The sequence below is a fragment of the Entelurus aequoreus genome, linkage group LG07 (assembly GCF_033978785.1).
Source record: "Entelurus aequoreus isolate RoL-2023_Sb linkage group LG07, RoL_Eaeq_v1.1, whole genome shotgun sequence".
Taxonomy (NCBI): domain Eukaryota; kingdom Metazoa; phylum Chordata; class Actinopteri; order Syngnathiformes; family Syngnathidae; genus Entelurus; species Entelurus aequoreus.
The window spans coordinates 20,239,409-20,251,580 of record NC_084737.1 but is presented as its reverse complement, the minus strand read 5'-3'; the positions used below and the strand labels follow the sequence as shown (position 1 = coordinate 20,251,580).

Here is a 12,172-nt window from a genome sequence, read left to right as displayed (position 1 = left end):
ACCACCTCCTCTGTTCAGTCATCAATGTCAAGGTTGACCTTGATGTTTCGCCTCTCATCCAAGTAGGCTTTATCAGTTTGGGTTCATAGACTTAGATTGGTCAGATTATGTCCAAAGTTTGGTGCCAAAACCCCAAATATTTATACAGTTTACTATTTTTTTTAATGTTGTAAAAATAACACAACAATATCTTAATTCCTCTATATGTCCATGTGGTTACATGTTGTGATGTAGACTTTGATCATAAAAACTATTATTTGCAGCCTCTCATTAAGTATTGACATGAACAAAGCTAGATGAGGTGGCCGAGTGGTTAAGGCGATGGACTGCTAATCCATTGTGTTCTACACGCGTGGGTTCGAATCCCATCCTCATCGAGCTGTTGTTCTCTTTAGTTGGCCTCAACTGACGAAAGGTTGTTAACGCGTGGATCAGAATAACAATGTTTGACTGTGGTTACAGAGTATCACACTGTCATGTGTCACGACTTTCTAGAGCTGAGGTGACTACCTGACATTTCTGCATGTTTCCTCAAAATCACTTCTCATCTTTAACAGAAAGAAGTTTGCTTGCTCATTTACCTACTTCTACTCAAAGGAAACCTGTCTTTGTCGTTAAAACATTTGGAGAATGCAGGTATCGATCCCGCTACCTCTCACATGCAAAGCGAGCGCTCTACCATTTGAGCTAATTCCCCCTCTGTCTGTGACATAGACGTAGAAATTCTGTTTTTCAATACATCAATGCCTATGGATGTTTTCAGTCATCCAGGTCATTGTAATCTCAAGGCATTCAATCCATTGCAACTGGACTGTTTGGTTTGTCTTAGAAAATGTTTCGCTTCTCATCCAAGTAGGCTTGGCCAGTTCATGCTCATAGAAACAGGTTGGTCAGATCTATTCTTGGACTCAGATTGTTCGGATTTAACCTTTGACTCCAATTGGTCAGATCTCGTCTAGTGGCTATTGCCGAAACCCCAAATTATTTTACTCCAACACAAGGAGGGTGTCCATGGGGCAAAGATGATACTGTCCTAGCGTAGTGAGCAAAACATCTGTTGAGATGCAGAAGAGCATTCCCACTGTCAGTGCCAACAACAGTCATCCATTCATCCGCTTTCTACCGCTTGTCCCTTTTAGGGTCGCGTGGGGTGCTGGAAAACTATCTCAGCTGCATTTGGGTGGAATGCGGTGAACACCTTGGACAAGTCGCCAACGCATCGCAGCAACGACAGTCATCGAAGTGGAATTTCCCTTCGTTCGCATTGTGGTATTGTGTGGCAGAAGTATCGCTGTGGATCGACCACTATCAGCCCAACATAGTCAGAATCACCCTTGTTAGCATTTCTTTCAGTTGTAACAAAGGCACAAAGGAGCATCTGTGACCAGGGTGTTTCTAACTCCTATTATTTGCTGGAGGCTAAATTGCAGAGTATTTTAGGAATGGTTGAAAGAACAGTGTTGTATGTGGATAATAGGTGATTTCGCAGACCACCTCCTCTGTTCAGTCATCAATGTCAAGGTTGACCTTGACGTTTCGCCTCTCATCCAAGTAGGCTTTATCAGTTTGGGTTCATAGACTTAGATTGGTCAGATTATGTCCAAAGTTTGGTGCCAAAACCCCAAATATTTATACAGTTTACTATTTTTTTTAATGTTGTAAAAATAACACAACAATATCTTAATTCCTCTATATGTCCATGTGGTTACATGTTGTGATGTAGACTTTGATCATAAAAACTATTATTTGCAGCCTCTCAGCAAGTATTGACATGAGCAAAGCTAGATGAGGTGGCCGAGTGGTTAAGGCGATGGACTGCTAATCCATTGTGTTCTACACGCGTGGGTTCGAATCCCATCCTCATCGAGCTGTTGTTCTCTTTAGTTGGCCTCAACTGACGAAAGGTTGTTAACGCGTAGATCAGAATAACAATGTTTGACTGTGGTTACAGAGTATCACACTGTCATGTGTCACGACTTTCTAGAGCTGAGGTGACTACCTGACCTTTCTGCATGTTTCCTCAAAATCACTTCTCATCTTTAACAGAAAGAAGTTTGCTTGCTCATTTACCTACTTCTACTCAAAGGAAACCTTTTTTTGACGTTAAAACATTTGGAGAATGCAGGTATCGATCCCGCTACCTCTCACATGCAAAGCGAGCGCTCTACCATTTGAGCTAATTCCCCCTATGTCTGTGACATAGATGTAGAAATTCTGTTTTTCAATACATCAATGCCTATGGATGTTTTCAGTCATCCAGGTCATTGTAATCTCAAGGCATTCAATCCATTGCAACTGGACTGTGTGGTTTGTCTTAGAAAATGTTTCGCTTCTCATCCAAGTAGGCTTGGCCAGTTCATGCTCATAGAAACAGGTTGGTCAGATCTATTCTTAGACTCAGATTGTTCGGATTTAACCTTTGACTCCAATTGGTCAGATCTAGTCTTGTGGCTATTGCCGAAACCCCAAATTATTTTACTACAAAACTAGGAGGGTGTGCCTGAGCAAAGATGATACTGTCCTAGCGTAGTGAGCAAAACATCTGTTGAGATGCAGAAGAGCATTCCCACTGTCAGTGCCAACAACAGTCATCCATTCATCCGCTTTCTACCGCTTGTCCCTTTAAGGGTCGCGTGGGGTGCTGAAACCTATCTCAGCTGCATTTGGGTGGAATGCGGTGAACACCTTGGACAAGTCGCCAACGCATCGCAGCAACGACAGTCATCGAAGTGGAATTTCCCTTTGTTCGCATTGTGGTATTGTGTGGCAGAAGTATCGCTGTGGATCGACCACTATCAGCCCAACATAGTCAGAATCACCTTTGTTAGCATTTCTTTCAGTTGTAACAAAGGCACAAAGGAGCATCTGTGACCAGGGTGTTTCTAACTCCTGTTATTTGCTGGAGGCTAAATTGCAGAGTATTTTAGGAATGGTTGAAAGAACAGTGTTGTATGTGGATAATAGTTGATTTCGCAGACCACCTCCTCTGTTCAGTCATCAATGTCAAGGTTGACCTTGACGTTTCGCCTCTCATCCAAGTAGGCTTTATCAGTTTGGGTTCATAGACTTAGATTGGTCAGATTATGTCCAAAGTTTGGTGCCAAAACCCCAAATATTTATACAGTTTACTATTTTTTTTAATGTTGTAAAAATAACACAACAATATCTTAATTCCTCTATATGTCCATGTGGTTACATGTTGTGATGTAGACTTTGATCATAAAAACTATTATTTGCAGCCTCTCAGCAAGTATTGACATGAGCAAAGCTAGATGAGGTGGCCGAGTGGTTAAGGCGATGGACTGCTAATCCATTGTGTTCTACACACGTGGGTTCGAATCCCATCCTCATCGAGCTGTTGTTCTCTTTAGTTGGCCTCAACTGACGAAAGGTTGTTAACGCGTAGATCAGAATAACAATGTTTGACTGTGGTTACAGAGTATCACACTGTCATGTGTCACGACTTTCTAGAGCTGAGGTGACTACCTGACCTTTCTGCATGTTTCCTCAAAATCACTTCTCATCTTTAACAGAAAGAAGTTTGCTTGCTCATTTACCTACTTCTACTCAAAGGAAACCTTTTTTTGACGTTAAAACATTTGGAGAATGCAGGTATCGATCCCGCTACCTCTCACATGCAAAGCGAACGCTCTACCATTTGAGCTAATTCCCCCTATGTCTGTGACATAGACGTAGAAATTCTGTTTTTCAATACATCAATGCCTATGGATGTTTTCAGTCATCCAGGTCATTGTAATCTCAAGGCATTCAATCCATTGCAACTGGACTGTTTGGTTTGTCTTAGAAAATGTTTCGCTTCTCATCCAAGTAGGCTTGGCCAGTTCATGCTCATAGAAACAGGTTGGTCAGATCTATTCTTAGACTCAGATTGTTCGGATTTAACCTTTGACTCCAATTGGTCAGATCTAGTCTTGTGGCTATTGCTGAAACCCCAAATTATTTTACTCCAACACAAGGAGGGTGTGCCTGAGCAAAGATGATACTGTCCTAGCGTAGTGAGCAAAACATCTGTTGAGATGCAGAAGAGCATTCCAACTGTCAGTGCCAACAACAGTCATCCATTCATCCGCTTTCTACCGCTTGTCCCTTTTAGGGTCGCGTGGGGTGCTGGAAAACTATCTCAGCTGCATTTGGGTGGAATGCGGTGAACACCTTGGACAAGTCGCCAACGCATCGCAGCAACGACAGTCATCGAAGTGGAATTTCCCTTCGTTCGCATTGTGGTATTGTGTGGCAGAAGTATCGCTGTGGATCGACCACTATCAGCCCAACATAGTCAGAATCACCCTTGTTAGCATTTCTTTCAGTTGTAACAAAGGCACAAAGGAGCATCTGTGACCAGGGTGTTTCTAACTCCTATTATTTGCTGGAGGCTAAATTGCAGAGTATTTTAGGAATGGTTGAAAGAACAGTGTTGTATGTGGATAATAGGTGATTTCGCAGACCACCTCCTCTGTTCAGTCATCAATGTCAAGGTTGACCTTGACGTTTCGCCTCTCATCCAAGTAGGCTTCATCAGTTTGGGTTTATAGACTTAGATTGGTCAGATTATGTCCAACGGTTGGTGCCAAAACCCCAAATATTTATACAGTTTACTATTTTTTTTTAATGTTTTAAAAATAACACAACAATATCTTAATTCCTCTATATGTCCATGTGGTTACATGTTGTGATGTAGACTTTGTTCATAAAAACTATTATTTGCAGCCTCTCAGCAAGTATTGACATGAACAAAGCTAGATGAGGTGGCCGAGTGGTTAAGGCGATGGACTGCTAATCCATTGTGTTCTACACGCGTGGGTTCGAATCCCATCCTCATCGAGCTGTTGTTCTCTTTAGTTGGCCTCAACTGACGAAAGGTTGTGAACGCGTAGATCAGAATAACAATGTTTGACTGTGGTTACAGAGTATCACACTGTCATGTGTCAACGACTTTCTAGAACTGAGGTGACTACCTGACCTTTCTGCATGTTTCCTTAAAATTACTTCTCATCTTTAACAGAAAAAAGTATGCTCATTAACCTACTTCTACTCAAAGGAAACCTTTTTTTGACATTAAAACTTTTGGAGAATGCAGGTATCGATCCCGCTACCGCTCACATGCAAAGCGAGCGCTCTACCATTTGAGATAATTCCCCCTCTGTCTGTGACATAGACGTAGAAATTCTGCTTTTCAATACATCAATGCCTATGGATGTTTTCAGTCATCCAGGTCATTGTAATCTCAAGGCATTCAATCCATTGCAACTGGACTGTTTGGTTTGTCTTAGAAAATGTTTCGGTTCTCATCCAAGTAGGCTTGGCCAGTTCATGCTCATAGAAGCAGGTTGGTCAGATCTATTCTTAGACTCAGATTGTTCGGATTTAACCTTTGACTCCAATTGGTCAGATCTAGTCTAGTGGCTATTGCCGAAACCCCAAATTATTTTACTCCAACACAAGGAGGGTTTGCCTGAGCAAAGATGATACTGTCCTAGCGTAGTGAGCAAAACATCTGTTGAGATGCAGAAGAGCATTCCCACTGTCAGTGCCAACAACAGTCATCCATTCATCCGCTTTCTACCGCTTGTCCCTTTTAGGGTCGCGTGGGGTGCTGGAAAACTATCTCAGCTGCATTTGGGTGGAATGCGGTGAACACCTTGGACAAGTCGCCAACGCATCGCAGCAACGACAGTCATCGAAGTGGAATTTCCCTTCGTTCGCATTGTGGTATTGTGTGGCAGAAGTATCGCTGTGGATCGACCACTATCAGCCCAACATAGTCAGAATCACCCTTGTTAGCATTTCTTTCAGTTGTAAAAAAGGCACAAAGGAGCATCTGTGACCAGGGTGTTTCTAACTCCTATTATTTGCTGGAGGCTAAATTGCAGAGTATTTTAGGAATGGTTAAAAGAACAGTGTTGTATGTGGTTAATAGGTGATTTCGCAGACCACCTCCTCTGTTCAGTCCTCAATGTCAAGGTTGACCTTGACGTTTCGCCTCTCATCCAAGTAGGCTTCATCAGTTTGGGTTTATAGACTTAGATTGGTCAGATTATGTCCAACGGTTGGTGCCAAAACCCCAAATATTTATACAGTTTACTATTTTTTTTTAATGTTTTAAAAATAACACAACAATATCTTAATTGCTCTATATGTCCATGTGGTTACATGTTGTGATGTAGACTTTGTTCATAAAAACTATTATTTGCAGCCTCTCAGCAAGTATTGCCATGAACAAACTAAGATGAGGTGGCCGAGTGGTTAAGGCGATGGACTGCTAATCCATTGTGTTCTACACGCATGGGTTCGAATCCCATCCTCATCGAACTGTTGTTCTCTTTAGTTGGCCTCAACTGATGAAAGGTTGTGAACGCGTAGATCAGAATAACAATGTTTAACTGTGGTTACAGAGTATCACACTGTCATGTGTCAACGACTTTCTAGAACTGAGGTGACTACCTGACCTTTCTGCATGTTTCCTTAAAATGACTTCTCATCTTTAACAGAAAAAAGTATGCTCATTAACCTACTTCTACTCAAAGGAAACCTTTTTTTGACATTAAAACTTTTGGAGAATGCAGGTATCGATCCCGCTACCGCTCACATGCAAAGCGAGCGCTCTACCATTTGAGCTAATTCCCCCTCTGTCTGTGACATAGACGTAGAAATTCTGCTTTTCAATACATCAATGCCTATGGATGTTTTCAGTCATCCAGGTCATTGTAATCTCAAGGCATTCAATCCATTGCAACTGGACTGTATGGTTTGTCTTAGAAAATGTTTCGGTTCTCATCCAAGTAGGCTTGGCCAGTTCATGCTCATAGAAACAGGTTGGTCAGATCTATTCTTAGACTCAGATTGTTCGGATTTAACCTTTGACTCCAATTGGTCAGATCTAGTCAAGTGGCTATTGACGAAACCCCAAATTATTTTACTCCAACACAAGGAGGGTGTGCCTGAGCAAAGATGATACTGTCCTAGCGTAGTGAGCAAAACATCTGTTGAGATGCAGAAGAGCATTCCCACTGTCAGTGCCAACAATAGCCATCCATTCATCCGCTTTCTACCGCTTGTCCCTTTTAGGGTCGCGTGGGGTGCTGGAACCTATCTCAGCTGCATTTGGGTGGAATGCGGTGAACACCTTGGACAAGTCGCCAAAGCATCGCAGCAACGACAGTCATCGAAGTGGAATTTCCCTTCGTTCGCATTGTGGTATTGTGTGGCAGAAGTATCGCTGTGGATCAACCACTATCAGCCCAACATAGTCAGAATCACCCTTGTTAGCATTTCCTTCAGTTGTAACAAAGGCACAAAGGAGCATCTGTGACCAGGGTGTTTGTAACTCCTGTTATTTGCTGGAGGCTAAATTGCAGAGTATTTTAGGAATGGTTGAAAGAACAGTGTTGTGTGTGGATAATAGGTGATTTCGCAGACCACCTCCTCTGTTCAGTCATTAATGTCAAGGTTGACCTTGACGTTTCGCCTCTCATCCAAGTAGGCTTTATCAGTTTGGGTTCATAGACTTAGAATGGTCAGATTATGTCCAAAGTTTGGTGCCAAAACCCCAAATATTTATACAGTTTACTATTTTTTTTAATGTTGTAAAAATAACACAACAATATCTTAATTCCTCTATATGTCCATGTGGTTACATGTTGTGATGTAGACTTTGATCATAAAAACTATTATTTGCAGCCTCTCAGCAAGTATTGACATGAACAAACTAAGATGAGGTGGCCGAGTGGTTAAGGCGATGGACTGCTAATCCATTGTGTTCTACACGCGTGGGTTCGAATCCCATCCTCATCGAGCTGTTGTTCTCTTTAGTTGGCCTCAACTGACGAAAGGTTGTTAACGCGTAGATCAGAATAACAATGCTTGACTGTGGTTACAGAGTATCAATCAATCAATCAATCAATGTTTATTTATATAGCCCTAAATCACAAGTGTCTCAAAGGGCTGTACAAGCCACAACGACATCCTCGGTACAGAGCCCACATACGGGCAAGGAAAAACTCACCCCAGTGGGACGTCGGTGAATGACTATGAGAAACCTTGGAGAGGACCGCATATGTGGGTAACCCCCCCCCCTCTAGGGGGGGGTTATCACACTGTCATGTGTCACGACTTTCTAGAGCTGAGGTGACTACCTGACCTTTCTGCATGTTTCCTCAAAATCACTTCTCATCTTTAACAGAAAGAAGTTTGCTTGCTCATTTACCTACTTCTACTCAAAGGAAACCTGTCTTTGTCGTTAAAACATTTGGAGAATGCAGGTATCGATCCCGCTACCTCTCACATGCAAAGCGAGCGCTCTACCATTTGAGCTAATTCCCCCTCTGTCTGTGACATAGACGTAGAAATGCTATTTTTCAATACATCAATGCCTATGGATGTTTTCAGTCATCCAGGTCATTGTAATCTCAAGGCATTCAATCCATTGCAACTGGACTGTTTGGTTTGTCTTAGAAAATGTTTCGCTTCTCATCCAAGTAGGCTTGGCCAGTTCATGCTCATAGAAACAGGTTGGTCAGATCTATTCTTGGACTCAGATTGTTCGGATTTAACCTTTGACTCCAATTGGTCAGATCTAGTCTAGTGGCTATTGCCGAAACCCCAAATTATTTTACTCCAACACAAGGAGGGTGTGCCTGAGCAAAGATGATACTGTGCTAGCGTAGTGAGCAAAACATCTGTTGAGATGCAGAAGAGCATTCCCACTGTCAGTGCCAACAATAGCCATCCATTCATCCGCTTTCTACCGCTTGTCCCTTTTAGGGTCGCGTGGGGTGCTGGAAAACTATCTCAGCTGCATTTGGGTGGAATGCGGTGAACACCTTGGACAAGTCGCCAACGCATCGCAGCAACGACAGTCATCGAAGTGGAATTTCCCTTCGTTCGCATTGTGGTATTGTGTGGCAGAAATATCGCTGTGGATCGACCACTATCAGCCCAACATAGTCAGAATCACCCTTGTTAGCATTTCTTTCAGTTGTAACAAAGGCACAAAGGAGCATCTGTGACCAGGGTGTTTCTAACTCCTGTTATTTGCTGGAGGCTAAATTGCAGAGTATTTTAGGAATGGTTGAAAGAACAGTGTTGTGTGTGGATAATAGGTGATTTCGCAGACCACCTCCTCTGTTCAGTCATTAATGTCAAGGTTGACCTTGACGTTTCGCCTCTCATCCAAGTAGGCTTTATCAGTTTGGGTTCATAGACTTAGATTGGTCAGATTATGTCCAAAGTTTGGTGCCAAAACCCCAAATATTTATACAGTTTACTATTTTTTTTAATGTTGTAAAAATAACACAACAATATCTTAATTCCTCCATATGTCCATGTGGTTACATGTTGTGATGTAGACTTTGATCATAAAAACTATTATTTGCAGCCTCTCAGCAAGTATTGACATGAACAAACTAAGATGAGGTGGCCGAGTGGTTAAGGCGATGGACTGCTAATCCATTGTGTTCTACACGCGTGGGTTCGAATCCCATCCTCATCGAGCTGTTGTTCTCTTTAGTTGGCCTCAACTGACGAAAGGTTGTGAACGCGTAGATCAGAATAACAATGTTTGACTGTGGTTACAGAGTATCACACTGTCATGTGTCACGACTTTCTAGAGCTGAGGTGACTACCTGACCTTTCTGCATGTTTCCTCAAAATCACTTCTCATCTTTAACAGAAAGAAGTTTGCTTGCTCATTTACCTACTTCTACTCAAAGGAAACCTGTCTTTGTCGTTAAAACATTTGGAGAATGCAGGTATCGATCCCGCTACCTCTCACATGCAAAGCGAGCGCTCTACCATTTGAGCTAATTCCCCCTCTGTCTGTCACATAGACGTAGAAATTCTGTTTTTCAATACATCAATGCCTATGGATGTTTTCAGTCATCCAGGTCATTGTAATCTCAAGGCATTCAATCCATTGCAACTGGACTGTTTGGTTTGTCTTACAAAATGTTTCGCTTCTCATCCAAGTAGGGTTGGCCAGTTCATGCTCATAGAAACAGGTTGGTCAGATCTATTCTTAGACTCAGATTGTTCGGATTTAACCTTTGACTCCAATTGGTCAGATCTAGTCTTGTGGCTATTGCCGAAACCCCAAATTATTTTACTCCAACACAAGGAGGGTGTGCCTGAGCAAAGATGATACTGTCCTAGCGTAGTGAGCAAAACATCTTTAAAATGCAGAAGAGCATTCCCAATGTCAGTGCCAACAACAGTCTTCCATTCATCCGCTTTCTACCGCTTGTCCCTTTTAGGGTCGCGTGGGGTTTTGAAACCTTTCTCAGCTGCATTTGGGCGGAATGCGGTGAACACCTTGGACAAGTCGCCAACGCATCGCAGCAACGACAGTCATCGAAGTGGAATTTCCCTTCGTTCGCATTGTGGTATTGTGTGGCAGAAGTATCACTGTGGATCGACAACTATCAGCCCAACATAGTCAGAATCACCCTTGTTAGCATTTCTTTCAGTTGTAACAAAGGCACAAAGGAGCATCTGTGACCAGGGTGTTTCTAACTCCTGTTATTTGCTGGAGGCTAAATTGCAGAGTATTTTAGGAATGGTTGAAAGAACAGTGTTGTATGTGGATAATAGTTGATTTCGCAGACCACCTCCTCTGTTCAGTCATCAATGTCAAGGTTGACCTTGACGTTTCGCCTCTCATCCAAGTAGGCTTTATCAGTTTGGGTTCATAGACTTAGATTGGTCAGATTATGTCCAAAGTTTGGTGCCAAAACCCCAAATATTTATACAGTTTACTATTTCTTTTTAATGTTGTAAAAATAACACAACAATATCTTAATTCCCCTATATGTCCATGTGGTTACATGTTGTGATGTAGACTTTGATCATAAAAACGATTATTAGCAGCCTCTCAGCAAGTATTGACATGAACAAAGCTAGATGAGGTGGCTGAGTAGTTAAGGTGATGGACTTCTAATCCACTGTGTTCTACACGCGTGGGTTTGAATCCCATCCTCATTGAGCTGTTGTTCTCTTTAGTTGGCCTCAACTGACGAAAGGTTGTAAACGCATAGATCAGAATAACAATGTTTGACTGTGGTTACAGAGTATCACACTGTCATGTGTCACGACTTTCTAGAGCTGAGGTGACTACCTGACATTTCTGCATGTTTCCTCAAAATCACTTCTCATCTTTAACAGAAAGAAGTTTGCTTGCTCATTTACCTACTTCTACTCAAAGGAAACCTGTCTTTGTCGTTAAAACATTTGGAGAATGCAGGTATCGATCCCGCTACCTCTCACATGCAAAGCGAGCGCTCTACCATTTGAGCTAATTCCCCCTCTGTCTGTGACATAGACGTAGAAATTCTGTTTTTCAATACATCAATGGCTATGGATGTTTTCAGTCATCCAGGTCATTGTAATCTCAAGGCATTCAATCCATTGCAACTGGACTGTTTGGTTTGTCTTAGAAAATGTTTCGGTTCTCATCCAAGTAGGCTTGGCCAGTTCATGCTCATAGAAACAGGTTGGTCAGATCTATTCTTAGACTCAGATTGTTCGGATTTAACCTTTGACTCCAATTGGTCAGATGTAGTCTAGTGGCTATTGCCGAAACCTCAAATTATTTTACTCCAACACAAGGAGGGTGTGCCTGAGCAAAGATGATACTGTCCTAGCGTAGTGAGCAAAACATCTGTTGAGATGCAGAAGAGCATTCCCACTGCCAGTGCCAACAATAGCCATCCATTCATCCGCTTTCTACCGCTTGTCCCTTTTAGGGTCGCGTGGCATGCTGGAACCTATCTCAGCTGCATTTGGGTGGAATGCGGTGAACACCTTGGACAAGTCGCCAAAGCATCGCAGCAACGACAGTCATCGAAGTGGAATTTCCTTTCGTTCGCATTGTGGTATTGTGTGGCAGAAGTATCGCTGTGGATCGACCACTATCAGCCCAACATAGTCAGAATCACCCTTGTTAGCATTTATTTCAGTTGTAACAAAGGCACAAAGGAGCATCTGTGACCAGGGTGTTTGTAACTCCTGTTATTTGCTGGAGGCTAAATTGCAGAGTATTTTAGGAATGGTTGAAAGAACAGTGTTGTATGTGGATTATAGGTGATTTCGCAGACCACCTCCTCTGTTCAGTCATCAATGTCAAGGTTGACCTTGACGTTTCGCCTCTCATCCAAGTAGG

At 42.4% G+C, this 12,172-nt stretch overlaps 7 non-coding genes across 7 annotated transcripts; all 7 read left to right on the top strand.

The window, feature by feature from the left end:
• The first annotated feature begins 295 nt into the window (after positions 1 to 295).
• On the top strand, positions 296 to 377 carry trnas-gcu (transfer RNA serine (anticodon GCU)). The gene has a single exon. It is a non-coding gene; the product is annotated as a tRNA-Ser (tRNA).
• Positions 378 to 1,784: 1,407 nt separating this feature from the next.
• Positions 1,785 to 1,866, top strand: trnas-gcu (transfer RNA serine (anticodon GCU)). The gene has a single exon. It is a non-coding gene; the product is annotated as a tRNA-Ser (tRNA).
• Positions 1,867 to 3,271: 1,405 nt separating this feature from the next.
• trnas-gcu (transfer RNA serine (anticodon GCU)) lies at positions 3,272 to 3,353 on the top strand. Its single transcript has one exon. It is a non-coding gene; the product is annotated as a tRNA-Ser (tRNA).
• Positions 3,354 to 4,760: 1,407 nt separating this feature from the next.
• trnas-gcu (transfer RNA serine (anticodon GCU)) lies at positions 4,761 to 4,842 on the top strand. The gene has a single exon. It is a non-coding gene; the product is annotated as a tRNA-Ser (tRNA).
• Positions 4,843 to 6,246: 1,404 nt separating this feature from the next.
• trnas-gcu (transfer RNA serine (anticodon GCU)) lies at positions 6,247 to 6,328 on the top strand. The gene has a single exon. It is a non-coding gene; the product is annotated as a tRNA-Ser (tRNA).
• Positions 6,329 to 7,730: 1,402 nt separating this feature from the next.
• Positions 7,731 to 7,812, top strand: trnas-gcu (transfer RNA serine (anticodon GCU)). The gene has a single exon. It is a non-coding gene; the product is annotated as a tRNA-Ser (tRNA).
• A 1,614-nt stretch (positions 7,813 to 9,426) lies between these two features.
• trnas-gcu (transfer RNA serine (anticodon GCU)) lies at positions 9,427 to 9,508 on the top strand. Its single transcript has one exon. It is a non-coding gene; the product is annotated as a tRNA-Ser (tRNA).
• Positions 9,509 to 12,172: the final 2,664 nt, after the last annotated feature.